Here is a 27,771-nt window from a genome sequence, read left to right as displayed (position 1 = left end):
CCATCTGTCCTGGTAACTTTTAATCTGAGACCTCACAGAACAGCAAATGGGTTTTGCTAATGCAGCACATTTTCAGTTCATATTCGCCCTATGACCAAGCAGTACAGCTGGGTCTTTATCTTGTTCTGTAATTTCCAAGTGATGAATTCCAAGCTTATCATAGAAGCCTTTTTATTAGTCCCCAAATTCATGACACTGTATTCAGTATAATTAAATTGCATCTTATTTCGAGTACTCTAGTCTTTAGGGTCATCCAAAATTCTCTGTATGATATTCTGTTTCTTCTTTGTGCTGTGCTCCATTCTGTATCTTCAGTAAATTTCAATAGTTTTCCACTTCATATGCATCATTTGCCCTTTTCGGAAATGTCGTTCCATAAGATATATCAATGGGAATGATTCAGACTTTGTTTTCTCTGAAACAAGTAAAGGTTGGAATTAATCTTAATCCATATCTTGTTCTCCTCTTCCCTTTGAATTATTTATACTCACTAGTACAAAATGGTTGATTATGGGGAATTTCACTGGTTCTGCTATTCTGTAGAGCTATTTAAAATGCAATACTCTTTATCTGGGGAAATAAGACAGTGGATCTGTTCAATGACTGGAATACAGATATACCTAAGTCTACCCTCTGCTCTGCTGTTGACCTTCCATGTGACCTCAGGCAAGGAGTTCAATCACTGGAGATTTAAGAAAAGCACAGACACACATTGGTCAGGAGTGAATTTTGCATATTTAATTCTGCCTCAGGGCTAGGGATGAACGAAATATGTTCATAAGGTTCCTTCCAGCCTTATGATTCTGTAAAGCAAATCTACTTTGCTTCATATTCACTTTTCATTCCACCCAGGTCTTAATCACTCTATCTACCTATAAATTTTAATGGATCAGCAACTATTGCTTACCCTGTGTTGGTACAGTGTCTCCCATAGAGACTTAAACGAGGCTTTTAGGCCCTACAGTTAAGAGAAAGTTTTTCACCAGCTCTAGTAAAGTTAACGTAGTTTCTACAGTTAACATACAGTTAATATAGTGTAAGGTCAGCAAACAGGTATTTCCATGGACTACAGTATAATACTATATACAATACTGTAACATTTCAGAGAGTTTGAAGTTTCGATTCACTTAATCAATCATAGGTATTGGCTTATCTACAGTTACTTGGGTAGTAATTATGTTTCTCTCATAGCAGTTCAATGAAAAAACCTCTTTGTATGGTGCAAGTTCTCACTTTGAAAGAGATCTTGTCTAGATAGTATTGGTAAGTCTGGGTCTTTTTTATTGTATGTTTGGTTATTATTGTGGGAGGCAGCTCTTGCCTTTTTATCTGATTTGTTATTGTTTGCAAATTGCTTAGTGAATGTAACCTCTGGGAAGAGAATATTAAAGATGAATTGGGAGCCAAGACAGAATATTGCAAAGATTGTGGCTTGGTAGATTAGCTTAGCAGGCTTTGAGCGTTCATATTAAAGTACAGAGTCCTGGGTTCCCATCCCTGGTTTACAGACCATTTATGTATTTTATTCAATGACTGCTTGATGTAAAATACCCAAGTGATTATTGAGACAGGAGCCCCAAGATTTTTATCTCCCAGATGAACATCCTAAACATGTGGCTAAAGAATCAGACCTTTTCTTTTACCTTCTCTCACAACTACCCTCAAATCTTTTGTGAACAATGTTATGACTGTAACAGCAGAGCCTGAGCACATTTTCATAAGACAAGAGCAGGATCCTTGGAGAAGGAAAATAAGTACTCCCATTTTCTGGGAGAAGTGGGTAGAGTTCCCAGGACTCTGCATACATGTTGTAACCAGCGAGTTATGGTTTAGTAAGGGGACGTCTGCTCAGAAAAAAAGTAATAGTCTCTGCAATGTCGCCTGCCATCTGGTAAGCATGCTCCGAAATTGCCCACAAGACCAAAACCCTCAATCTGGATAAGTAGAGGAACACTTCCATGATATCTCACATGGGCTCCCTTTACTTTGCAGTAAAATGAAGATGTCACACTGTCAGTGACAGCACATCAGCTGAGGGAAAAGCTCAGGTAGCTGTCAGAGGAGGTAGCTGAAATGAACTTCTAGTCAATGCTAAAGTCCAATGTAAGCCTTAATTTAGGTGCCTATAATCTGTTCACATATCTTGCCATAACCTAGCATTTCTACAATATATATACCACCATGGAATTTCATCTCTGAATGCACAGCAGCTGGCCACAGTGGCTTGCAAGCCTCCCTTTCCCATTTTCAGTATGTCACAGCCATTGAAGAAAATTGAACTTACAAATGTTTCACAGAAATTACACATGGAATAACCTTCTTTAATTTCTTTCCTTATTTAATTTCTGCTAGATTAAGCAAATGCTGAACACTGACTTTCCACTTGTCACAAACATCAGCTTTCTCTGCACTTGCCAAAAATTCAGATTGATTTCCTTCAATCTACATTCTTTTTTTCCAAAAAAATTGCAAACATATAAAGCCCATGGAAAGCTGATTACATTTCTAACTAGCCATCGAAGAGTGTATTAGTAGTCAATACTTACTTACAGTTCAATCAGTAAGCAGACAGAAGTTTGACCTCAGAGGGAATTACTTGCACAGAAGAAATGCAAAACTGGATCTTCTTATTGATTCATTTCTACTGTTTGTTTAAACCCCAACAGCCAGATTTCAGTAGGCCTCCCTAATTATTCCAATGATATTTGGGACACATCTGTTTTGCAAACATAAATCAAGACTTTACAGTCACAAATGTTCATTTTTGCATTGATAGCCCATGTAAACAGGCAGTCATCATCAGAGCTGAGCATATGTCCCTTTTTGGGGAAGCTCTCAATTGTATCTTCTTTCTTACAATGCTGTCACTTAGCAAAGTCCATACCCTAAAGTAATCTTAACCACTGTTTATGATATTAAAATGTAAAAACTCAAGATAAATAGCTCTGTGAAAGCAAAGTAGAAAGTATTTACTACTTTATATTAGGTCAGTAAAATATCCCTTTCAGATAACTATGTGCACTTATGAACAAAATTATAAGAAACAGACAACAGATATTTAGCTGATGAAGTTTGATACCTGGAAGGGTGATACAAAATAAACTTGTTTCTCATTCAGACTTGGTTATGAACAAGAATAAACTAGAAATTATAGAAAACAGGGATCAAAATGGCTGAATAAAGCAAAAAATGATTTAGGAAAAAATGACCCTACAAATGCAGGGTCATCTAATCCATGCCTCCCTAATCAGGATTAGTTGCTGATGAGTGATGGATGGGCCCCTCTCTAACTTTTTTAAAACCCTCCAGTGCTAAAGATCCCATTAGCTCCCTAGGCAAGGTGTAGCTGTCCCAAAGGAAGATCCTCCATAGGAGGGCAGGAGAAGCAGCCCAGGCAGGGTGCATTCCTGGGAGCAATGTCTTGCCTGTGACACAGCGGTCCCCAAAGCATTAGCCAGGGCAATGGCCCATTGTATCACCTCAGCTTCAAGTTAAACCTCAAAGATTAGGTTTACACTTGGATTGCTAAGCTTCTGACAGGTTCTGCACTTAAAAAAGAGCTCAGCTATTATAGTATAAAACAAATCCATCAAATATGACATAGCATTTTTAGGACAAAACCAAACCTCCTCCTTTAGCCTTTTGACCCTTGTGTTTGACTGAAGCTTACAGATCAGGGAAGGTTGAAACAAGAGTCTCATCATATTGAGGCAAAGAACTTATCTGACATCAGTTAGTCCAAAGGTTCAGGCTACTAAAATGACTGAGTGATAGAGGTGAATTGAAAAATGTTCCTTTCCTCTAACAGCTGGAAGCCTACCTGGATAAACTTCAGGGACTGAGGAACATATAGACACAATCTATAGCTGTGAGACTTGAGAAAAAGAAGGGCTTGATGTAATTATAACCCTGAAAGGAGTCACTCCACTACAGTTGTTTCTAGCTACTTGAAAATGCACTGAATAGCATTTGAAATGCATGTCATTTGTGGTTATGTGGATACTAAGTGAAAACAGAAATAAATGCGAGAAGAAAAAAAATAACTATTTAAAGTCAGAAGTAAAGACTTCATTAAAGAACACTAATCTTGTTAGGGCAGAAAATTTTGCCTAAAATCAGAGGACAAGTTATAAGGAGTTTCTGGAGCATCTGTAGATGGGAAATTCAGCGTGTACACAAACTCAGTGCCAGAGGAACACCACCTTGGCAAGGTACCATTCTTTTATTATCTTAATCACTAATATAAAATCATTTTAATCTATATAAAGTGACTGGATACCATTTTAGCTAAATAAGGTTTCATACATATATACATATATATACATATATAGAGAGAGTATCCTTTCCAGTCAAGCTAGTTCTTTCATTTTTTGTGTCTGTGGAAATCCCTAACTCATCTCTTTCTCACACCTCAGTGTTTTCCAGTCATCTAATTTTCAACTAGCTTAACTAAAGCTTCACTGACTTAAGCAGCTTGAAACAGTTATTCATACATGCTAAATTGCTATTCATAACCTATTCTTTCTCTAGTGGTTGTCATGTATTATTTCCTATATTATCTGACAGTAAATACTACAGTTAGGCCTATTAAAAGAATTGGTTTAAAAGCCTAATACAACTACCTAAAGAAAGTGCCTATTTTATTGGTTTTTAGAACCAGTCCTGAATTTTAACTGACCTAAAGCATGTAATTAAAACAGGAGGTGAATGTATGATACTTCTCTGGCTGAACTGCAAATAAAGTATTTGTTTACTAAGGTCACAGCTTTCTTAGCATTCATTCAGCATATCTACAGATCTGATTTGCTCATCCAAACACGGGTGTGATTCAGATAACACCAAAAATTAATCCACTACTGGGTTTTTGCTCATGTAGTAAACAGCACTCTTCTCCTGAGGAGAAACCCAATGAGGTAAAACGAGCAGTTCTAAGCAAGCATCTCTCAAGCTATGACATGGAGGCAAGGGGCAGGGGAGGGGGAGAAGTCATTAATTTTGTTCCTAAAAAAGCTTGTCTTCACCTTTTTTGCAATTATTTTCTCTTCCTAAAATATTTTTTTTTAAATGTCAAGACCCTGCTCCTTCCCATGCCTTACTCCCTCCAGTTTTCTCAGTGGAACAGTAGATGGGGACATCCCTAGGAAATTCATCCAGTTTTGACACAGCAAAGGACAATGCCACAGAGCTGAGCAAAGAGTAGGTGCAGCTTTAGAAAACAAACATAACTATTTCCCTGACTGCATAAATTATGAACAGGAAAAATGCATTTCCACTTCAGGAAGTATTATGATGTAGTATAAGATGTATGCACAAAGTATTCTGAGGCAAATTAGATGGCTGGGGTGTTCGTTTGCATGCCAGCACTCAGGAAACTCCTCCATCCTGCAGCCCTCACCCAGCGGTACTCAAGTCTGAGATGTGGGAATCAGTTTGAAAGGTGTGAGTATCCTCCCAGCCTCTACATTCTAGTCTGAGCACTTTTAAAGCCAAAACTGTGCAAGCGAATACACTTTATCTGCATCTGCAGTGCTGCCCATTTATACTCGCTGACACTGAAACCCTGAATAGAGAATGATTCTTTACAGATTCATCCGTTTCAAGAAGAACACCCTATAGTGCTGTCCTGCAGCACTGGGAAAAGCTTTTCCCAACTGCTGTAGACCTGACCAAAGATGACGCTAGTCTCATGCAAACCAGAGCCACAGCAGAAAAGCCAAGCGCTGGCATCATTCCAGTAGCAACTATTTAAGTTCAGATTTGACAGTGGCATTAAGTTTGACATCAGATTAATCAGAAAGCCAATTAGACATCAGCAAGTTACTGTCAAGAATGTGTATGCAGCATATGGCAAACAATGGCAAAAAGCCAGAATATCATATAAGAAGAAAGATGAACTGCTGTAAAAAAGTCTGCATATTTTTGCGTTATATCTTTGAAAATCATTGAATGCTATCTTTAATTATATTGGCTACTTGCAATCATGATGCATTGGTAGAGGAAGAAAGAATGACATTTGGGAATATTGAATTATACACAGACAAGGGTTAATGTATTTCAGAGAAAAGAGGACTAAATCCAAAATGCCTATAATTCAATTCTGTTGTTATTTACAGGTGACAGTGGATTTCTGATGAATATTGAAGACTAAAGATAGGTGAAAACTGTTTTCAGACAGCATAAAATAGCACTACCACATACTATACCAATTTTCTATGAAAAAAAAATGCAAGGATATAAACAGGAGCCAGGGAAGGCTCACCGACAGCTGCTCCTGGATTTTTATAGCTCATTATTACAACATTTACAATAATAATACTTCCACCTAGAAAAAAAGGTGGTTGAGGAATAAGTAATCTAAATATTCATAACTGGCACTGAAACAGAGACTAGAGAATGATTCTTCACAATTTCTTTTAATACAAAAAGTAGAACATTAGTAGAAACTAGCGTGTACCAGGTTCAAAATAAACAAATGGATGTATTTCTCATATAATGGATTGTTAAATCACTTACTACTGAATGCCATGAATGCTAAGAGGCTACATAGGTTCAAAGGGGATTGGATGAATTCCGAGAAGAAAATCAATATTAAATGCAAAGATAACCTTTCTCTCTCAGGGAGTCCCTGAAGAGAAAAACAGACGAAGCCAGAAAAGAATCTGAGCCAGCACTGCTATCAATATCAGAGTCAGGGTTCAGGCTAAGTTTTTGATATTCTTATCCTATATGTAATTTAGTTAACCATAAATGCTATTCTGGCTTTCCCAATTAAGCACATACAGTCTTGATCCTTCAAAGTACTGAGTTCTGCAGAAAGATATTAGCATGTGATTAAATTCAGCATCTGCTTAACATTGCATTCAGTGAAACTACTGATATTGTGGTGGTCTGATTCACGGACTCCGATGTGCTGGATCAGAATCAACTTTATTCAAGCAAGCAAGCCCTTTATATAAGCTCTAGCCCGGATCGGTACTTTCCCGAAGGTCAAGTTCCCATCATCACTCCTTTTCATCCCGTGCGGCTACTACCTTATACACATACTGCTATTTATTCCTCCCAAGGCTTTTGGCTCCTTAACTCTATCTTGTCCAATCCCTCACTGTCTGCCCCTACAGATATGATTTACTTTAAATATATATTTAAGGACAGCACTCCGATACTGAAAGCGCTCTAGAGTATCCTGCATGTGGCTGCAACGACACAAGTCTTCCTGAAGACACAACAGGAGGCTAGGGGGACACTATATAGGGTATCTTAAACTGCAATAAATGCCAATGATTAGGCAACTGAATTTCTCCCTGTCTAGACTCGCCACGGAGAAAGGCTAGAATATTTCAGGAGTGAGCCCTCTAACTCAAGTTCAGCAGCCCACACTTCACAAATCTTTTAAGCAGATAACTCTTTATAGTTAAATGTATGCTAAATTCTGCTGCCTTGGGACACAGAGAAGGTATCCTCTGTCCTAATGTATTCCTAAAAGCCAGAGGAGAAGGGACCTTCTCGATCTGCTCTAGAGAAGGGCATAAACTTGGAGATTTTGTTCACTTGGTTAATTAATGTTGTTCCAGTCCTTTGAATGTTATGGGAAAAGCAACAGAGACTGTTGAACACTGAGAAATACAATTATGCAGAGTGAGACCACTCCACGCACAGAATCAACATGGTGAATGTCACAGAGATGGAGGGAGAGAGTCAAAAGACCTTAGTAACTAAACTAGCAGTTCTGAAAATACTAAAACTTTCCACGGTGTCCCATTACCTTGGGGCAAACTGGTTTCAACTTTTCATTTTAAAATTACATGAGATAATTTACTAATAATAAAACATAGAACAAAAAAAGGAACGTCTTTTGAAAATAAAACCATTCACTCTGTGAAATTACTTTTGTCTAGAAATCCTTTCTCAGCAAATTTAAAAATATCAGATTTCATAGATAATTGGAATGAAGGCAGATTTCAAAAACCGTAAAAGAAAGAATTTTTACTCTGTTTGTCTCAGAAAGGAATTCTTCACGGACTTGGGAAATCTACATGGAACTAGGTAACATTAGGAGACAGAATACGATGCAAGTGAAAGTAAATTAATGCTATTTGAACTATGAGGCGATTTAAAATTGAACTGCCTTTTAGCTGTTGGACATGTAAATTACATCCTAACCAGTTTTGCTTGGACATAAGTAGAAAAGGTAGTGTAAACAAAAGTAAATATTATGGCCAAAGCTAACCCAGAAGGCCAGACAGAGGAGGCAGCTTCTGCTCTCTTCTTGTGGAGTTGTTCAGGACATACCTTAGCTATATCGGAATAGGCCACTTGTTTTCTCATGTCCCCAGTTTCAGCTGGTAATATTGACCCCGACTTCCTTTACAGTGTCCTCCCAGACACAGATTTCAATGGAAGGCGAAAGAGTTGATCTTTTTTTTTTCCCTCTGGAAGACCATATAAGGAAAGTCACATGTTGCATACATGATATGTCTTTCCAAAGGTAGGCCTTTCTCCTCTTCCTCCTTCCCCCTCTCTAGCACTACTCCTAGTGCTAGAAATAAACCTCACAAATTTGCTGGACTTTACTGGAGTTGGAAGTTAAGGGGAAAAAAGAAATATAAGTCCATCTTTATATCAAAGAACATCTTAAAAAGTGATTGTTGCTGATACCCATGTCTATGCATCTTTAAACAACGTTTTGGGACTATTTTAAAGAAAAACGCTACTCCTTTTAAAAAATGGATGGCTTCCAGCTGCAGGGCACAGATCTGTTTCCTAGGACACATGGAATTCTGCAAGTTTTTGGGAACGATGCCTCAAACCCTCTGCCACACAAATATCCACTATGTGGAATGAGCAGATCCTTTAAAAAGGACGGTACCAGGTTGTTTTAATAGCACCCTTCTGGCTTATAGAAATTGAAGTCTCTAGTGCTGCATAAAGCTACTCCAATATTTGTCAATCCCCAAACAGAAGCTCAAATCAGTAAGAAAAAAAATCAAGGTATTTATAATGAGAAGGTACTGAAAATGAAATCCACTAAATCTGATGGCAGCTAAGGTGTTTAATACATTTAGGTTTACTTTTTAGTGCCACTTACAGAAAAGAAAGCCTGAGGAAAATGTAGGGCAACATGTACCAACCTAGGAATCAGCCCTGGCACATCCCAGGTGTACCTGTGAGAAGAGGTAGGTGATATAGTGGGCACCCCAGCCTCCAGTGAGGGTTAAGCAGTGAGGGTATCTGAGTGCACGTTGCTATACCCAGCAGCTCCTCACTAGATTGGGAGCGTGACCATCCCCAGGTCAGGGTCCAACACCTTTGTACATGTGCTGCGATCTGGAAGCAGAAGCGAGGAGCAGCAAATAACTCCTTTCTTCAGCACAACTTCACAAGGGACACCAAGTTAACTGCTCTTTTCTCCCTCGCTCCTTTCTCAGCCCCACACAAAGAGACTGAAACCACTTCCTCAGTTGTTTTACCTTATCTGCATCCCTTTCCCTCCCCCTAAGCTTCTGACAACAAGCACCAGAGTATCACAAAGAAAGAAGTTGTTACCCTATTATACCACAAACTTACAGGAAAATCTAAGCTAAATATAAAATGAATTCTAGAGCATACAGGATCAGCTGTCTTGAAAAGGTACAAATCCATTTGTTTCTACCAATATACCTGTGTACACACGGTAGTGCAAAAAGATCTGGTCCTTACAATGCCATCGAAAGAGATGGATAAACATAAGTCTAAACTTTGCCACCTCAGCCCTGAAAACCTCATGTAAAAAGACAAGCAACCTGGAGCTAAGGGACATGATTAAGGTAATACAGAATGGCCAAAATGATTTCAGCTTCTCCCAGGGCAATATGGGACATGGCATGGTCTCACGGGCAAGCTGTCACATGGGGTTTAATGAAACTGAAGTGTCCATTCATTTTACTTATACCTGGACACTCAACAGGGGCACCTGTGTTAGGGACTTCAATGTCCAGCACAACGTACTGTGGACACAGTCAATGGAGAGACAGGCATTTCCTTAGGTGGGAGAAATCCCTCTCACACAAAATTCAATGTACTTCCAGCTCTACCACTAACTGATATTTCTCCCCACTGTAGCTCTGTTTTCTGTCCCTCTTGTACACTCTGCAAAACTGGGACACTTTTTTCAATGCCTGGCAGAATGCAAATCTTATTGCAGCTGGGCTGGGATAACAACAAGTGCAAAAAGAAAAATGATACTGTAAGTTGATGCACTCTTATGATATGCCAGTACAAAGTAAAACTCTCTTAGCAGGACCTGGAAGGGAAGAAATAACCTCAGTGTCCTGAGTTATTTATTAGAATCAGATCCTCAGCTGCTGTTAACTCTTCTGTATTATAGCCCTTCTTATGCATTTGCTTAGATTTTATTTTGCACCTGTGCTGTAGCCTCGAATTGTATTTGATGCTACAATGTTCTCCTGGGTGCTTGCATTTCGAGAGCTCCATCAGAAAGGCCACCTGACTGATCAAGTGGGCTATTGGAAAAAATGAATCACTGGGTGCTCTGAAACCAGTTTCACCATACTCATATAGAAAAGGCCTTTACTCATTCGAAGAGGGCAGCCTGACTTCAGCCTTTCTTCTGTGCAAATGATTCATTCCAGCACTAATGAAACTTCAAGGTTTTGGCAATCCATCCTCCCACAATTCGCCATACCGAAGGGCAAACTCAGAGTGATGATCTGAACTCTCAGATTCATTCTCTAATTACTGTGCTTACTCTACTTGACCTCAGAAGTGGTGCAAAGCCTGGAGAGATGGTCATGTCTGGCAGGCGAAATCTTCACACTGGCAGGATCATGGTTCCTGCCTTTTAGACTTCATTGCTTTTATGCTCATTTTCACACTGACTTTGTAGGTTCTTTCAAGTTGCAGGACTGAGAATTCTTCAGATCTTCATATGAATGAATTCTTGAACAATGATTTGTCACTCGACCTTCAACTATGAGAGATTTCAATGAGCAAAAATTCTCACATTCCCTTATACTATATTCGATTAGTACCACTGCACAAGTTCAAGTGGCCTTCTAACCAAAAAAGGAAACTTTTATCCAAGAGTAACTTGATGAAAGATATATAGGCATGAAAAATTGTGTATGCAATAGGTAATAACCATTTTGTGTGTTTCCACAGTATATGTCATCTGAGGATTGCAGAACACTTCTCAAATGTTAATTGAACTTCATAATACCCGTCTGAGGCACATAAAAGATAGAATGGATGCTTTAGCTCCTCAGTAAAATGTACTAGCTTCCAAGAAAGAACTAAGACATTATCTGGTAGTATATAAACACTTAGACAGGAAGTGAAGAACAACAGCACGCTGCATTGAAATAAAATGATGGGAATTTAGTAACAGTTTATTCTAGAAGTCTGACTTTGTTTTGCATCTGGATCCACTGAATCATTAACGAGTCAGGAACTCATTTTTTCTGTCCTATTAGGGCAGCTGCACCCTTAGTAATGCAAGTGCCCCCAAGCTCCTTCTGAAGTACTGATGCAGTGCCAATCCTGCCAAAAAACAGGCCATCCATTGCATCTCTCCTCCATATCCTGCAGCATTTGCTATTGCTGTGTGCTAGTACACATTCAAGCATGGGTCCTGCAAAACTTCCCAAATCTGTGGGCTCTAATACAGCTACAGCACAAGGTGGTGTGGCCACAGGCATCACAGGGTAGGGAAAGGGCTTCCTGATGCTATTTTCCTTTCTCACTGGCAGCCCCATTCAGTGGGACTATGGCTCTTTGTCCTGGTGCTCCACAGTTATAGCAAAATGAAGATCTTTATTCCTCAGAACTTGCAGTTTAAGTAAATCAAAATCCTAGACAGAATCTGTCCCCTCAGGTTAAGATAACTGACACATCTTTCCTCAATTCTTTGTTGCCCAGTGCAACTCCACTGATTTCAGTGGAATTACACTTACTTACTCCAGTAATATCAAAGCCAAATTGGTCTCATAGCTTGCTTTCTGATTAAATAGTTTATGGTACATAAAGACAATGGCACCCATGAAAGGAAGAGTTCTGTTATCTAAATATGACACAAACGATAGCATACCCAGAACATGCAAAAATAAGGCTACTACAGATACTACTGTTACATCATTTCAAGCACCTGAAATCTTACAAAAAGATTGGGAAAAAAGAAAAACACAAAAGACACATGCAGGTATGACCCTATCCATCTTCTTAATCATCACTTTCCATTGCATACTTGCTACCATTTACCTCAGGCAGAAGTGCATGTGCTTCTTCATTCTCTTAAGTCGTCCAAGAAAAGGCAACATCAAACTCACAGTTCAGACATGATAAGAGATCTCGGCTTAATAGACTACAGATATTTCACAGGAGAAAGAAATCAAAGTAAGAAAAGGTTTTCTAAAACAGTTGAAATACTTTCTCATGAACAATCATTTCTACAGTCAAAAGGGAAGAAAAAAAGACAATTTTTTTCTTTCACTCTAAATGTCAATGTACCCCAACAGGACACCTTCCTATCACCCGTGGCTGCTAGTATCCAGAATCTTAGTGACAAATTAAATGTCAGCTTCCTATATGTTGTCTCTTTCTTTGACTATCTGTTGCAATCATTAATTGATTAGAACTTACAAATGTTTATTACACAGTCAAGTCTTAAGGCTTCACTTGAAGTCATTTTCTTCCTACTATTTGTGGGGTTTTTTGTAAATGAAACATCGTTGGGGAATGTATTTGTTTAAATTTTCCCTTTTTCTCATATAAAAATAATATTTTTTTGTATAAATCCATGGTGTTTGGGAGTCTTTGTCATCTCCTATGCTCTTTCTCAGCAACTGCAAGTTATTTATAAATGAACAGGAAATGGAAAAGAAGGAAGATAGAACAAAACCCAGAAAAATCAGAAGAAGATGTTTCTTTCAAATTTTAGTTTTTATGTTGCTTAAAATATGTAAATAACAAATATAAGATATACTTACCACTTTTCATTCTGTTATAAGCAATGCCACTATCCCTCCTATACAAATATGAAAACTATGAGTCAGAGAGGATGTGTAGTTGGCTGATTCTGTGATGCATTTGATAAAGAGACTTAATAATTCATGGAACAGAATCTATGTATGTTTGTAGTCATTCAAAACACAAATATCTAATGGCAGTCTGAATGCACATAATACACTTCACAGTCCACTGAAATACTTTGCCATGTGTCACCAAGAAAGATTATTACATGTTGTCCCTAGTGTTGTCTGAAAAGCGGATTCGTTGCCTGGTGTGCAATAAGCCAATAATTACACACTCAGGAGAGACATTTGCTTATTTATTTCAGAGTTGCGCAAGCCTGGGTGCTCAGTGGCTTCCCACAAATCAAGCACACCCCTCCAACTTTTCAAGTAGCATTTATACAAACAAATTGCCAGGTTTGCAATTTTCCCTTTTACACTGATTGGTTAGTGATTTTCTTCATTCCCCAGGTCCCACCCCTGTCTCTCAAGGTCCTGAGGAGGAGGAGATAGTAATTCCAGCAATTAACACTGCCCCAGCAGGGACAGTAGGTGTTATCTCCCAAGGTCCTGACGAGGGGGAGAGAGTCCAGACCCCTTAATTAACATTGTTTCAGCAGCGAGAGGAGGCTTTGTTTCCCAAGGTCCTGGTGCCCAAGCAGGCCTTATTTCAAAGCCTTGATATCCTCCCTTTGGGAGTGTGGGGCACAGGAATGCAGACTGCTTGTAACTCCCTTATCTTTCCAGCCTGCACCAGCTCTGGGGCCCTTTCTTGCTGAACTAGGAGTGCAGCCTAAGGCTTCAGCAAATTTAGCTACTCATGCTAAGCAAGTTTTATCTAAGTGACTACCTCTAGACAGCTTCAGCTCAACAATCTACAGTTCAAGTCTTCAGTTAAGGATTAGCAGTTCTAGGATGCCCTTGATTAAAGAATGCTTCTTTTTTAGAAAATAGAGATAGAAGTTATCCTAATCTACCTAGTTCAAACATTCTTTCTGAGCTTCCCAGGGTTGTCTTGTAACATTAGTACTGGCTTCAAAGAAATAAGCGAAACAGGTAGACGGCCCTTTCAGAAAAGCCAGGAAAAGTCTTTGTCCTCCTGCAATGTATCCTTTTATCAAGTTCAAATCATTCAAAAATTATTAGTGCAGGAACAAGGCTGCACTAGCTCACCTCCTTCCTCAGCCCAAGAGCTGGCAAGCCATAGAAAAAGGAAGGCTCATCCCAGCATCATTCTGCTTTCTAAAGCAACAAATAGAAAAGTGGAGAAGTCTAAGTGCATTTCTTCAGTGCATTATGTAGAGACACACAATATTTATAAAAGGTTACTCTTCAAACTTGAACATTTGACAAAGGAATAACAAGAATAAATGCAAGTAAAGTCAAAGAGAACTTCTTATTCCAGTGAACACTATAAGGATAAAATATTTAACATTTAGTGGTAAATGACAGCTAAGCAGAAGTGTTAGACCTTACATTTTAGACTGGGGTCTGTGACTTGGTGGTCAAATTTCTAAATCTTTTTGTCAAACTGGCCCTTTAGTAGAACTGGTGGCCTGACCTTTATCTACTCAGGTTGAGCTGTGTTGAGTTTTAAAGCGATTGTTCCCAGGGCCCATCACCCACTGTCACAAAATGAGTTTCAGCATCCTTCATTATTCACAGGGGTTTCTATGATCACATCTGGTGTATATGAGAAGTCAGAGCTTGAAATTGGAGTTTTTCTGAAATTCAAGTTTTTCCAGTGAATTTCTTCCTTTTTTTTTTTTTTTTTTTTTTCCTTAGTGTTTAGCCCTGCTTCCATCTTCTGGTGTACTTCTGTAAAGTGCAAGCTTTAAAGTGCAGTGCTCTGGTACAGAAAACAGGCAGTCTTCCAAACCCATTTTGAAAGAAGCAAAGCACACTGCCTGCAGTAAGAGCACACGCAAATGCTTCAACAAGGAGTATTTTGAGTACTCATTGCGACAGCAGACAAATTGAGCAGGAAACAACAATAACTATCATCAGCTGGCAAATAGTGGACCTTCTTTTACACTAATTGACACTTACTGGAAGATAAAGGAGGGGTTAATTCACCTTAACAATACTGGTTTCTATGGAAAGGTTTACAAACAAAAGCATATGGAATGTCCATAGGTAATTACTCTCAGTTTCTTTACTGGTCCTTTTTGCAAGAATTGTGGTGAAGACAGGCTTTCACTGTTTATACAGGCCTCTAAAATTGCTTTCCATAAATTAGTCTGGATACTGTGGTGAAGTGTGCTTCCTCTGCATGTAGAAGAATATAGATAAAAAGCTGAGAGGAGGTGCACTGAATTTTTATTTTGGTTCATTCCAATGTTCTCTCAGCTCTTTTTTACAGTTTCATGAGGCAGCAAGCAGGGTACTTGAAGGCTACATCAACAGTTTTCTGTCTTAATGCCCATTTCACATATTTTATTTAATGAGCCTGAAAAATAATGAAAATACTGTCAAAAAATCCCTAAAATATAACATCTCCTCTTTGTGAGGAAGCATCACATTTTTATAAAATATCTTTTTCTAGGATTTAAGGCCCTTATGCTGAAGGAAGAATCTCTTCTCTTCTTGCTCTTCTTCACTGAAACTTACCATCTACCTAATATTGTTTTTTTTTCTATTAGTCCTTGAAGTCTTCTGACAAATTCATATACATATAATTCATATTCATGTGTAAATAGTTCCCCAGAGAAACACAGTGAAACATTATTATTCTTTTAGATTTTTCTGAATGACAAAAGCTTCTTTTAGGAAGTATATTTTTATGTTTTACATATAACAGCAAGCATAACTCTATTGATAGCAAAATAAAAAGGTAACGTGCAAACAATTATCTAAAGATCATTTGTCATTATCACTGGCTTCTTATATTAGAAGCTACTTGAGTGCAAAGTATCACTGTAGATTTTAAAAAACAACAATTATCTGAAACATTTAAGTAATACCTCCCTACAGAACTCTGGAAAACATGTTCTTAACTCTTCCAGCAATGCTAAGAAAAAGGCATCATAACTCTTTGATTAAGATTTAACTTTAAACTACTGGCGTCTTTAAGAATTATTAAATTCATAAAGATTTTTTCAGAAGTAAGATTTACACATACATAAAACTCTAAAACACAGACCTAACTACCATACTTATCACTGTGTTCTTAGTTGATCACCCAGTCCAACAGTAAAATCCAGAATGCAGAATCTGGGGTTCTCAGTTTTCTGTACACCAAACAAGCAGATTTAGGCATTTCTGAATGAGATGCACCGAACTCTGGCTGCGTAGGATGTGCCCTGACAGGTTAGCCAATATGAAAAGGTGAGGACAGAGGTGAGTGTGGCATGCTGCACTTCTTGGTGACTCAGAGATAACAAAAGCTATCACCCTCCACCTGATCCTTCTCCTGACCCATCTGATGAAAGCAGCTACTCAAATACTTTTAAAAGAGCTCAGTTATGTCCTGGAAAATAAAGCAGGAAGAGAATATACTACCCCTCCCCTCTGATTTTAGGCTACAGTTAGTCATTCAGGATGATGACAGACACAAGTTCAAATATTTCCTTTACTCTGAGGGATTAATCCCCAAACATCATTTAAGTATGTGAAAACCTCTGGAAAGGACAAGAAAACAGTCTGCTATTCCTATTAAGTTTGTCTGATTCATAGCAGAAAATTCAAAATTCAGTGGATGAAGAGGACAGAAAGCAAGTACTTAAGTCTATAACCTGGTGATTAGATCACAGTGAACACCCTTCTCCCTGAAAAAGGATATCTGTACTTTAAGTGATGAGTTGTGTCTAAGCATGAGCAAGAAGCTTCCAAGTAATTTTTAAGTTGAAAACCTAAGTGTCTGTGGAACTAAGTTAAGCAGCACCTGAAAGTTTTCATAGTTTTGGACTTTAGAGTCTAAATTTTGCTTACATCCCGCTAACCACAACCTTTTTTTGATTATTTCCCAAAATATTTTTGCACGTGACATGATGCTGTTTGGGTTCATTTAAAGCACAATTACAACTCCCAAGTAAACTATATTGAAACTAAAGGAGTATCTAACAGGACTGAATACAAGAAAGAGCAAAATCACTAACCTAAACTAAAATCACTAAAAACTATTAGAGTTCCTTCCAGAAGAACATGGAGAATTAAACTCCCATTGGATAGTCATATAAATATACATATCCATTTATGGAAAATATTACCAGGGTCATCCATTAGGATGCTGAACCAACTAAAAGGTAAGAATATCTAATGTTTAAATATACCCAGCCCTTAAAGTACACCTCAACTGAAAACAACTCCACCCCAAAAGAAGAGTGTCCATCTCTGAATCAGGCAAGAAGTTGACCCTGCAGTCATGTCTCAGCTTCAACTGCACACTTGCCTCAGTACTTTCATCTTGTCTCACTGTATTCATCCCTTGTGAGCAAACAGCAGCAAAAGGTCAAACAACAAAGAAGGAACATGGTAACACAAGAAGCAGCAACGTTTTTAGTGTAGCATGACTTTTGCACCAAGATGTCTGTATCAAAAGGAGAAAGAAACTTTGCCAAAGCCTTGCCAAATCATTAGATTTTAAGTTTTCTTCTTGAAATTTAACAAAATACTGCTCTTACAACTTCAGGGCGCAACAGGTCCACCCATCAAAAACTAAAACTGTCTTTGATAACCAGGGGGAACTCACAGATTTGATTTTAAGATGATGTTTCAGCTGGTTTGTTTAGGATGTTTTCACATAGGAGCTTTTTAAAGTAACCCAGCATATCTATGATCTTGAGTTGCATAAACTCAAATTCATGTAAACTCAAGCAAGTGTGAGACACTGAAAATTCTCTATGAAAAGATGTATGAATAACTGTAGATGAAGTCACTATTGCTTACCGCTGGTGCTTTTTGGACTCTTCTTCTCCTTCAAAAAAAATAACAACTTCATTATGGCATGCCAAAAGGCAAGGCTGATAATCTGGATCAATCTGACTAAAAGAGGTGTCAGCAGAGATAAACATGCTTTGTGATACATGAGGGCTGTCCCAGGGGTAAGTTAATTGGCTGTTTCGATCAAATCCCATCTCCTCCTCTCTGTGCATATTTCCAGTAGCCAGGATGCAAACATTTTCAATTCTCCAACCTTAGAAACCCAGTTACAGCTGGATTTCCTAAGGGCTGACGGTCATGATTTTGTACTGAGAGCATGCTGCCATATGTGGTCTACTTAATCTTCAAAAAACTAGGAGACATATCCCTGGATAAGCATATAGGAAAGATTATTCATTTGATTGTAAAATAATCCTATATTTCTTCCTCTAAGCTGTGAACTTTAAGACAGGAAGGCAGAGTTCATTTGATATTTTGCTTAGTTCTCTACTGTTTTGTTCCCTGCACCCCAGCACTCAAACCACAAAGGAGCTCTATAAGGGAAGGAAAATGAACATTGCTTTCTGCAGAAGAGGCAGGATCAGTGGTAATGTCTATGTACCACAGATCCTCTGAGAATACACAGTAAAACATCCACTGAAATTGGGATACGCTGAGCTTTAGGGATACAAAGCTGAGGTTCACCAAACAAGACAGCTTTGTTCAAGGTAAACAATAGCCATAGCACAACTCTTACAGAAAAGGAGAAAAAAGAAGATCCTGTATGGCATAAGACTTTAGGACTGCACCAGCTAACATAAATTATAAAGTAACAGAATAACATGGATTGCAATCTACCATGACTACTCCTACGTGCATTTACCCCATCCTCTTTTTACAGATGCCCAGCAGTTCTGCAAGGTCTTGAGACCCCTCCCTCTCTAAGAGGGATTTAGCTCCAGATAAAGAGCCTTACATCTATGTGTCTGAGCTCCCATTGCGGTCAAAGAAATCTAGTCAGTGGAGCCTAGAGAGCAATTCAGTTCACCCCACATACCTACATTTGGTCAGCTGAATAGCTCTTTATTGATTACATATCTTTTGACCGTAATGGGTCTTAGAAACCTCACTTCCATGTAGATGTGTGAATTTTAGCATTTGAATACAGAGTTGAATCCCACCCGTTTGCTGAGACTATTGTAGGTAAATACAGAGAACTTATTATACTGACTGCAATTTAAAAATCATACTTGTTGGATTCAAATCAAATTAAGACACTTTCTGAACTTTCCTCATTGTTCCTTGTAATAGCTCATTTTAAATCCTTCCGTGGAGGCAAATTTTCCTAAACAATGACATTTTAGTTAAAAAAAAAAAATCATGCCTGTAAACATAAAAAAAGAATGGAGGAAAACACATCCTTTATTCATTTGGAGTCACAGATGAATATTCTCTTCTGCACTTACTTTGTGTTCCAAATGCTTTTGTTGTAAACAGAAACTGCGTGCCTCTTTGGAACAATCACTAACAAATGAAGGAAACTTAATCTAATAACACTGATGCTATAAACAGTGATTCATCAGTCTCTTCCTATCCTTAGCTTTCTGAGAACTGACCTTGATACACCTTTCTGAATAAATGCATGCACATTTGTACCATTATTGTGGGAGAGTCCCTACTTCAGGGTAAGAAGGGCCCCATCTGCCAACCTAGCCTGCTGTCTGGGGAGGTTTGCTGCTTGCCAGGGACTTGGATCCAGGACATTGTGGAGGGACTGCTGAGGCTTATCTGGTCCTTGGACAAGCTCTTCCACGTGTGCAACAATGATACTTCCAGGGAGAGCTGGAGCCTGTGAGGTGTGGCTACATGGCTCTAGGGTGCGATGGTGAAGGGCACTGGGACCCAGGTGGTCTTCTCCTCAATCCTGCCAGTAAGAAAGAAGGCCTTGAAGAGGAATAGACAGATCCTGAGGTCACCAACTGGTCGTGCAGCTGGTGTCATCAACAGAGATTTGCCTTTTAGGATCATGGGATCCTCTTTGAGGATCTAGGACTGCTAGGAAAAGATGGGATCCACTTTACTAAGTGGGACAAAAGCATCTTTGCCAACAGGCTGGCCAACTTGATGAGGAGAGCTTTAAACTAGGAACGATGGGGAAGAGATGACGATTCATAATCAGATGAGGAAAGTGGTGGACCAGATTAGCAAGCAAAGGGTGCAGGGTGATGTGGACAGGAGAGACAAAAGACATGGAAAAGACTGAGGTACTGAATGCATTCTTCACCTCAGCCTTCACTGGTAAGACCAGCCTTCAGCAATCCCAGGCCCTGAGATCAGAGGGGAAGTCTGGAGCAAGGAAGACTTAACCTTGGTAGAGAAAGATCAGGTCAAGCAACAACCTGGACATGCACAAGTCCTTGAGACCTGACAGGCTGCACCCACAAGTGCGGAGGGAGTTGGCCAGCGTCATTTGGAGGCCACTCTTGATTATCTTTGAAAGGTCATGGCAACTGGGGGAGGTTCCTGAGGATTGGGAAAAAGCAAATGTCTCTCCTGACTTCAAGAAGAACAAGGAGGAGGATCTGGGAAACTACAGGCTGGTCAAACTCACCTTGATCCCTGCAAAGGTGATGGAGCAAATAATTCTGGAAACCATTTCCAAACATATTAAAGACAAGAAGGAGAATGGGAGTAGTCAGAGTGGAATTATGAAGGGGAAATCATGCCTGACCAACCTGATAGCCTTCTACAGTGAAATGACCAGGGGACAGCAGTGGGTGTTGTTTACCTTGACTTTAGCAAGGCTTTTGACACTGTCTCCCATAACATCCTCATAGACAAGCTGATGAAATATGGGCTAGATAGGTGGACTGAAGACTGGCTGAGCTGCTGAGCTCAAAGGGCTGTGATCAGCAGCACAAAGTCCAGCTGGAGGCCAGTCACTAGTGGTGTCCCCCAGGGATCAATACTGGGTCCGGTATTGTTTAATGTCTTCATGAATGACCTGGATAATGGGAAAGAGTGCAATGGGCATAAATTTAAATACAGGAAATTCCACTTAAACATAAGAAAAAACTTTTTTATTGTGAGACACTCTGGCACAAGTTGCCCAGAGAGGCTGTGGAATCTCCATCCTTGGAGATAATCAAAACCCAAATGGATACAGCCCTGAGAAACCTGCGCTAGCTGACCCTGGTCAGAGCAGGGGGGGTGGACAAGACAATCCTTCAAGGTGCCTTCCATCCTCAGTCATTCTGTGATATGATTTAGGACACTGGCACCAGCCTGAGCATTTGTATAAGTACTGAGACACAGGTAGCTTTTTCTTTGTAATAGATTTGTAATATTCTCCCTTCTAAGGCAGCTAAGAATACAGAAGATGAAAATAATATAGGAAAATAATAGAGGTGAACATGCACACTATGACAGATGATGCCTTCAGGTCAGGTCCACTGGTGCAATGAGGTCCATGATGTGTCAGAATGACCCTATATACCCACAATGTGGAGATCAAACTGTGTTTGGACAGCTATTCTTGCCCAGGGTACATACTCTCTTGGATATATTTAATTTTTTATGTGAAAGTATAATTGGGTATAAAATTTTAAACTCCCCATTATTTCAAATAAAGAGCATTCATATGGGAAGATGAATGATTGCAATTACATCAGTGTAGTTATACTGGACAGAAGATTTCCCCACTGTGGCTAAAATGTACCTCTTATCACTTTTTGTAAGTACAGTAGAGGAAATGAGAAACAAGAAAGGATTTGAAAGGCAACTGGAGAAGAGTTTGAAGGATAGTATAGGCAATGTAGCCCTAAAAAAGATTCGTATAGGATGCCCAGGAAAAGGTTTCAGAACTGGAAGTAGATAGAGGCAATGAAGTGTTAAGATCAATAAAACTGCCATTTCAGGCAACAAGATCCCAGAGGCGGGTTTTCATAAGCTCACACTTCACATAGGAACAAATTCAAAGCCCTTCCTCATTTGAAAATAAGTAGATATTGCAAAATTTTAAATATTGTAACATTCAACTATTTCTAAAAATATCCAAACACACAAAAGTGCTCAAAAGTATAATCAATATTTTCCCTCTCCTTTTAATTCTGAAATGGATTTATTTCCAAAAATAAAATCACATGGAGAAATCAAACACGCTCGGCACTACTATTCCAACTCTGTAGCAATTTCATTGATGTTCTTTCACCCCAAGAATCAAATTCATCTACTTATTTTGAAACACAGTATTATTTAATTTCATTAAATAAATAATGTGTGTCAATTGCTAAGTGTTACATAATGCTCTACTTTTGATGCTAACAAAATAGCCCTAAACTGTGATTTGGAAGTGATATTTGTTTCTGAACAATTTATTACAGTTCTTCAAAGAGTCTTCCTGTTATTTCAAAATGCCTAGTGGAGCTTGCAAGGCCCATAATGAGTACTTTACTAGTCCACTTTGAGGATTTCCTAAAAGCATAGGATTTTTTTTAAAATTACTTGTTTGAATTTCCTCCCTTCAGCAAAAGATAGTTGTATCATCATAGAAATCTTTTTTCTCTATACTGCCATTTGCAACTCAGCAGAGGACTCAGCCTCTTTGCTGACAGCATTTTTCCAACAGGAGCATCCTTTTGCACACGTGCAATGTTGTCTTTCTGGCAGATCAGAAAAATCAGTATTTTGAATTTAGAGAGCAGAAAATGACCATAAATTAAACTTGCAAAGTCAAAGGATTCAAGAGTTAGAAAATCTAAGACTGTATGAACTTAAATATTCCCCTTGATATACTGTTTAATTATATCACTACATACAAACTTTTCCTTCAGAGCCTTACCTCATTCAGTACAGTGGTAGTTTTTCAGAACACCTTTTATTTGTCTCATTCTATGTACAGCTCCAACTCAGGACATGCAAAACTACCACTTCCCTCAAGGATACTTCTGTGGGGCTCGCCATCTTATTACAGTCCATCACAGACACTAATTAATTTACCTGTAGCCTTCTAGGAGGTTCAAGTCTATATTCTCAAAACATAATGCATGATACACTTCAGACTTCTTAGACAAACACAAAAGCAACCATTCATAGCTACTGTGACAAAAAACCTCAAAGATATATTTTATTTTTCACAAGTGCAGAACTCAGAGGCCCTGGAATCTAAAGTACTTCTGTTCACTTAATGGATTCAGTATGTGGCATCATGCACTTTACTCTTACCTGAAAAGATTCACTGTCCCAATTTACCAAGGAGACATAGGTGACCTGGATCACTAAGACAGAAGACATGAAAATGACTGAGACTGCTTCTTTGATGTGATGGAAGAAAAAGATGAAAACAGAAACTTCTACTTTCCACAAATATAACTGACTGGAGGCCAACATCCCGGATGAGCTATTAATATTATTATCCGTATGCAAAAAAATTAGGCAAGAATTTCAATAGCAAAATTCTTGAAGTGTGCAGTTAATGTTAGGGACCCAAACTGTAACGGGCTTGTACATACTCCTAGTGCTCCAGAATTCACAGTGGCATTCCAGGACATACCTGCTGCTGGCACTAGAGTCCCTTCCTTCAGCAAATCTGTCCCTGCCTGGCTAGTGTAGAGCACAAATTAGTCAACAACTCTAAACATACTGCTGTATGTGATGTACACACAAATTTTATGGCAGAGGTCAGGATAATCCTCACCTTTCCAAGTCAGCACCTGGTTCCCTCACAGCCAAACACCTGTAAGAAGGAAGGAAACGCCTTGCTACATCAAACCAGTGATCTACCTTGCATCTAATATCTTGTCTCTGACACTGGCTGGTACTAGACATTTAACTGAGCTGGCTTTATATTTCACTCCATGAGCATATGTCCATCTCTCCACCGTTGTCCTACCCTAGCCCCTCACGTCCTGGATATTCCCCCTCAGTGCTACCTCCCTCCCAGCAACGGTGCAACACCCTGCCCTCTGCATTCCTTCTTGTTAGCTACCTCTTCTTCTGCAGCTAGCTCTCTGGCTTCTGCTGACAAAATGGAAAAATTCATTTTCATCATCTCTAAAGAAAAGGAGCAGAATTTTCAAAAGAACACAGGACAATGCTAAACATTTTTATAAATCCTGATGTTATTTAAAAAAAAGCATTGAAATCTACATTCTAGATTATGCATATTTCTCATCATATGAATTCTGTAGCCTAAATTATGCATCCAGGTCCCAGGACTGTGTAGCATCATTATATAAAAATCATACTTAAAGTTTCCATAGTTTGAACAGTGGAGATTTTAATTATTTCTGGGAAGAAAGGCATTGTTTGCTTAAAACACTTAACTGAAACTAAGGAGACTGAGAAATGCTAATCTCAATTGGCATCACTTTGGGTAAATGATTAAATGAAGAAACACAACACAGAGAGATTATGACCCATGTAACATAAAATATCAGCCAGCATGGCCAGAATGGTTTTCTGGCCACTGAAATTATAAATTAATTAAGAGCTTTACCTGAAAATTCTTAAATAACATTTTCCTCACCACACATTCGTTACATTGCACGATGAATACCACAGACAAGCCTGACATAGTAAGGAGATGTAAGATCTCATTTTCCTATTGCCCCGGACCTTATGAAAATATTTTTTTAAGGGGGTAGAATTCTACACTCATCTTGCACAGGTGCAAGTTAAAAGTTACCAAGCAACTGAGAGATAAGGACACATTTAGTCCGTTCTACACGTACACAAGTTTGCTCTGCCCAAACCCAATCAAAACAAGAGTCATGCAGCCTGTTCATATGGCATATATGACTTAAAGTGTGTATCCTTTGCAATGCTGCTACCAAAACACTATCACTATATCACCTTGAGGATGTCCTTCAGAACAAAAAAAGGAGGATCTGTCTTTGATGGAGTTCACAGCCAGCTGAAGGCTACGATGGACAATAGCTGTGGGATTACTGAGATCCTGTCCTCCTTGCCCACTGTTGTGTAACATCTCCCACTCCCCCTTCTGCTCAGGACAGATGGACCCTGCATGGCTTCTGCTCTAACGCTTTGCTCGAAGAAGGAAAACTTCCACCAGCAAGGCTGACAGAGTGCACAGCCCGCTCCCAGCCCCCCTCCTTCCCTGCTCCCGAGAGAAATGGGGCTCACCACCATACGACAGAGATCATCTTTACAGAGTGCCAAGATGCTACACCTGTCTCTCAGCTCTATTAACCTGACTGTAAGTGAGGCACATGGTTTCTATTTTGCTTAGGACTTGCAAAGAGACTGTGGAAGTGAACCTGCTCCATGAAACTCTGATCTCAGTGTGGATCTATATAACTGTACCAGAGTGACCTCACTGAGCAGTACTCCTAGTACAGTCTTTGATATACCATTTTCACTGTAAAATTTTGTTCAAATCTTGACTCTTTTTCTGCCCCATCCATTTCTAGTGACAGCTAAACAGGAGCTTACCTATTCCCAGTGCTTTGGCAGAAAAGAGACAAGCAAAAATCTGATTTGACATGGAGGGTGTGATTCTGACACCAACCTGATGTTGGAGCATCCCTTTAAGAAACAAGCAAACCACACCACTGCAGCAAGCATATCTTCATAGTCATATCCACACCAGGGTTAAACCAGAGCTCACTTAATACCCTGTGTTTAGTGGAGGTCTCAGCACAGACTTCAGTCTTGCCGGGAGCATACTGGTAATCTCTGGGCTCTCTCATAGGTCATGTACAGTCTCAAAGCCATGTCTTTCCCCTTTCTATGTGCACTGTGCTACTATTCACAGGAAGGAATTACAGGTCTGCAACTTTACAAGTACCATTTCAGCAGAGTCTTGACTACCCAGCCCTTATTTGAAGAAAGGGTCTCATGCATTATTATATTTAAAATGCCCTTCCCCATCTGAAACCATTATTGTTAAGATTTATTTCATATTGCCTATGTCCTTGAGAAATAACACTTGGAATAGCTTTGTGAAGAGATGCATTTAACTTTCTTTCCCTTACCTTTGAAATTTTGTCTAATGAGGCCTGTCTTAAACAGGCTTAGCTCCCAGGGCTTGCTGCCAATCCTCTTTGTGGTCCAAGTTTTCATCTGCACCTGCCAAAAGGTTGATTTAACCAGATGTATTAATTCTTCAGTTTTAAATAATATAGGCTTGAATATAACACTAGACTAGAACACCTGGGCATCTGTTTTTAAGACTTTTTTAAGACATGCATTTTAATACATTAAAGGCCCTTCTGATAACCAGGATGATTGAAACATAATACAAATATGGGCTATGATACTAGATATAGACAGGACCTCTTAGCAGCCTTGAATTTTGTTCCCCACCTTCTATCCCTCACACAGCCTGGCACAGGTGTATGTATCCAAGGATACCACTACTACCAATTGTGTCCAGGCTGACATTAAAATCTTCTGGTGGCTTTGGTGGAACAAAGGGGAAGTGCAGAGAGAGGCTCCTGCACTACGCACCTACTCAAAAATACAAGTCTTTGAAAATGGCCCAGTTTTAAAGCCTCCTGCCCCATGTATGACTAAACATGCTACATGTCATAAGGCGATAAAGAGGCAGTGACTTTGAGCACGTGAAATCTCTGAGTTCTTGCTTTCATTTCCCCTCTCCCACAGATTTTTCCAGAGACAATATAAGTCCTATTCTAAAGCTCCTTTTTTTTTTTAATATGACGTTAAATGGCTCTCTCTCATCAATAAAGGATGCTGAAAATACTCTTTCTGGTCATGAAGTAATAATACATGTTATCTACAAAATGTGCCCATTAACAGCTTAATTTGATCTTCCTCCTCTATTCCACTGTATCTCTGATAACACCTGACAATACATAACTTTAAAAAAGGAATACGCATTACCTAGATCTGTGGCCCTCTCCAACTCCAATTTCCCTTTTCCTGTCCTTCCTCCCCACTGCTAATGACCAGAGACACTTTGGAAGAGCATGTGGTCTACCCCTACTACCATTACCTGCTCTAATCGACACTAGCTGCCATTGCTTGTGACATGGAGCCACAGGAATTCCTCAGACTAAAATGCCTGTCCTTTTGCATCTCTCTGGCATGGTGCAACTCGCTTCCTCTTCTCCATTTTTGCCATTACCAATTTTGAAGTAACTGGAGGTCCTATGCACAGGGCGAGCAGATGCACTAAGCATGAGTCCACCATGGGGCAGGAGGAGCAATCACTGCCACTCTGTCTCCTCCTTCCCCAGTAGGAGGTATTTTTTTTCTCCCTTACCTTTCTTTTCTTCCTTTGATTTCATTGATGAGACAGTAGAAGAGCTTGGTTCTACTAATTAATGATGAACTGGCAGACACTCTAGGAGATGTATCTCTGTGCTCATCTGCAACAAACTGAGCACAGAAATGTGCTGATGCAAATACGTAGTGTGCAAGGCAAACATACGGTACAATATATGCCCCCAGGCTTCCAGTTCAGAGAATTTTTTTGGTGTCTTCCTTTTCCATGTTATGGTATCCAAGAACAACCACACCAATGTCTAGGGGAGAGGATCCTTGGAGCAGTGGAGCGGAAGCTCCTCTGAAAATCCTGAGGATCGGTGAAACCTGGGTTATTTCTAAAGCACAGTTCTCTTCACAGTTCCCTCCCGGCATGGTGCTGTACAGTTCACCATGTTGTATTACTAGGCTCGGCACTCTCTCCCCCAAGCTGTATAATCAGGGAGGGCAGCGTTTCGTCAAGGTCCCTGACTCATGATGCTAATAGTTGCATACTGATCGCCTCCCTTCCCCAGTGCGCGGCCCCTTAAGTCACTCTCAGCAGGTGCGGTCTCACTGGGGCCGGTCACCGGTGCTTTCGGGGGTCGGGAAGGGAACACAGTAAGTGCTGCACGGGGAGAGCTCCCGGGGCGTCCCCGCTCCTCCCGGCCCCCAGCGG

General features: G+C 39.5%; 1 long non-coding RNA gene across 1 annotated transcript in view; it reads right to left on the bottom strand.

Moving 5' to 3' along the window:
• Nucleotides 1–227: 227 nt before the first annotated feature.
• LOC135327882 (uncharacterized) overlaps nucleotides 228–27,771 on the bottom strand; it is a 27,974-nt gene continuing 430 nt past the window's right edge. The window contains exons 2-4 of the long non-coding RNA XR_010388408.1: nucleotides 27,112–27,227; nucleotides 25,859–25,952; nucleotides 228–415 (exon numbers count right to left, since the gene is read on the bottom strand). This is a non-coding gene — a long non-coding RNA (uncharacterized LOC135327882). The remainder of the gene's footprint in view (nucleotides 416–25,858; nucleotides 25,953–27,111; nucleotides 27,228–27,771) is intronic.

This window comes from Dromaius novaehollandiae, chromosome 3 (genome assembly GCF_036370855.1).
Source record: "Dromaius novaehollandiae isolate bDroNov1 chromosome 3, bDroNov1.hap1, whole genome shotgun sequence".
Lineage (NCBI taxonomy): Eukaryota > Metazoa > Chordata > Aves > Casuariiformes > Dromaiidae > Dromaius > Dromaius novaehollandiae.
Note: the sequence above shows the minus strand (reverse complement) of the source record. Positions and strands in the feature narration are given on the sequence as shown.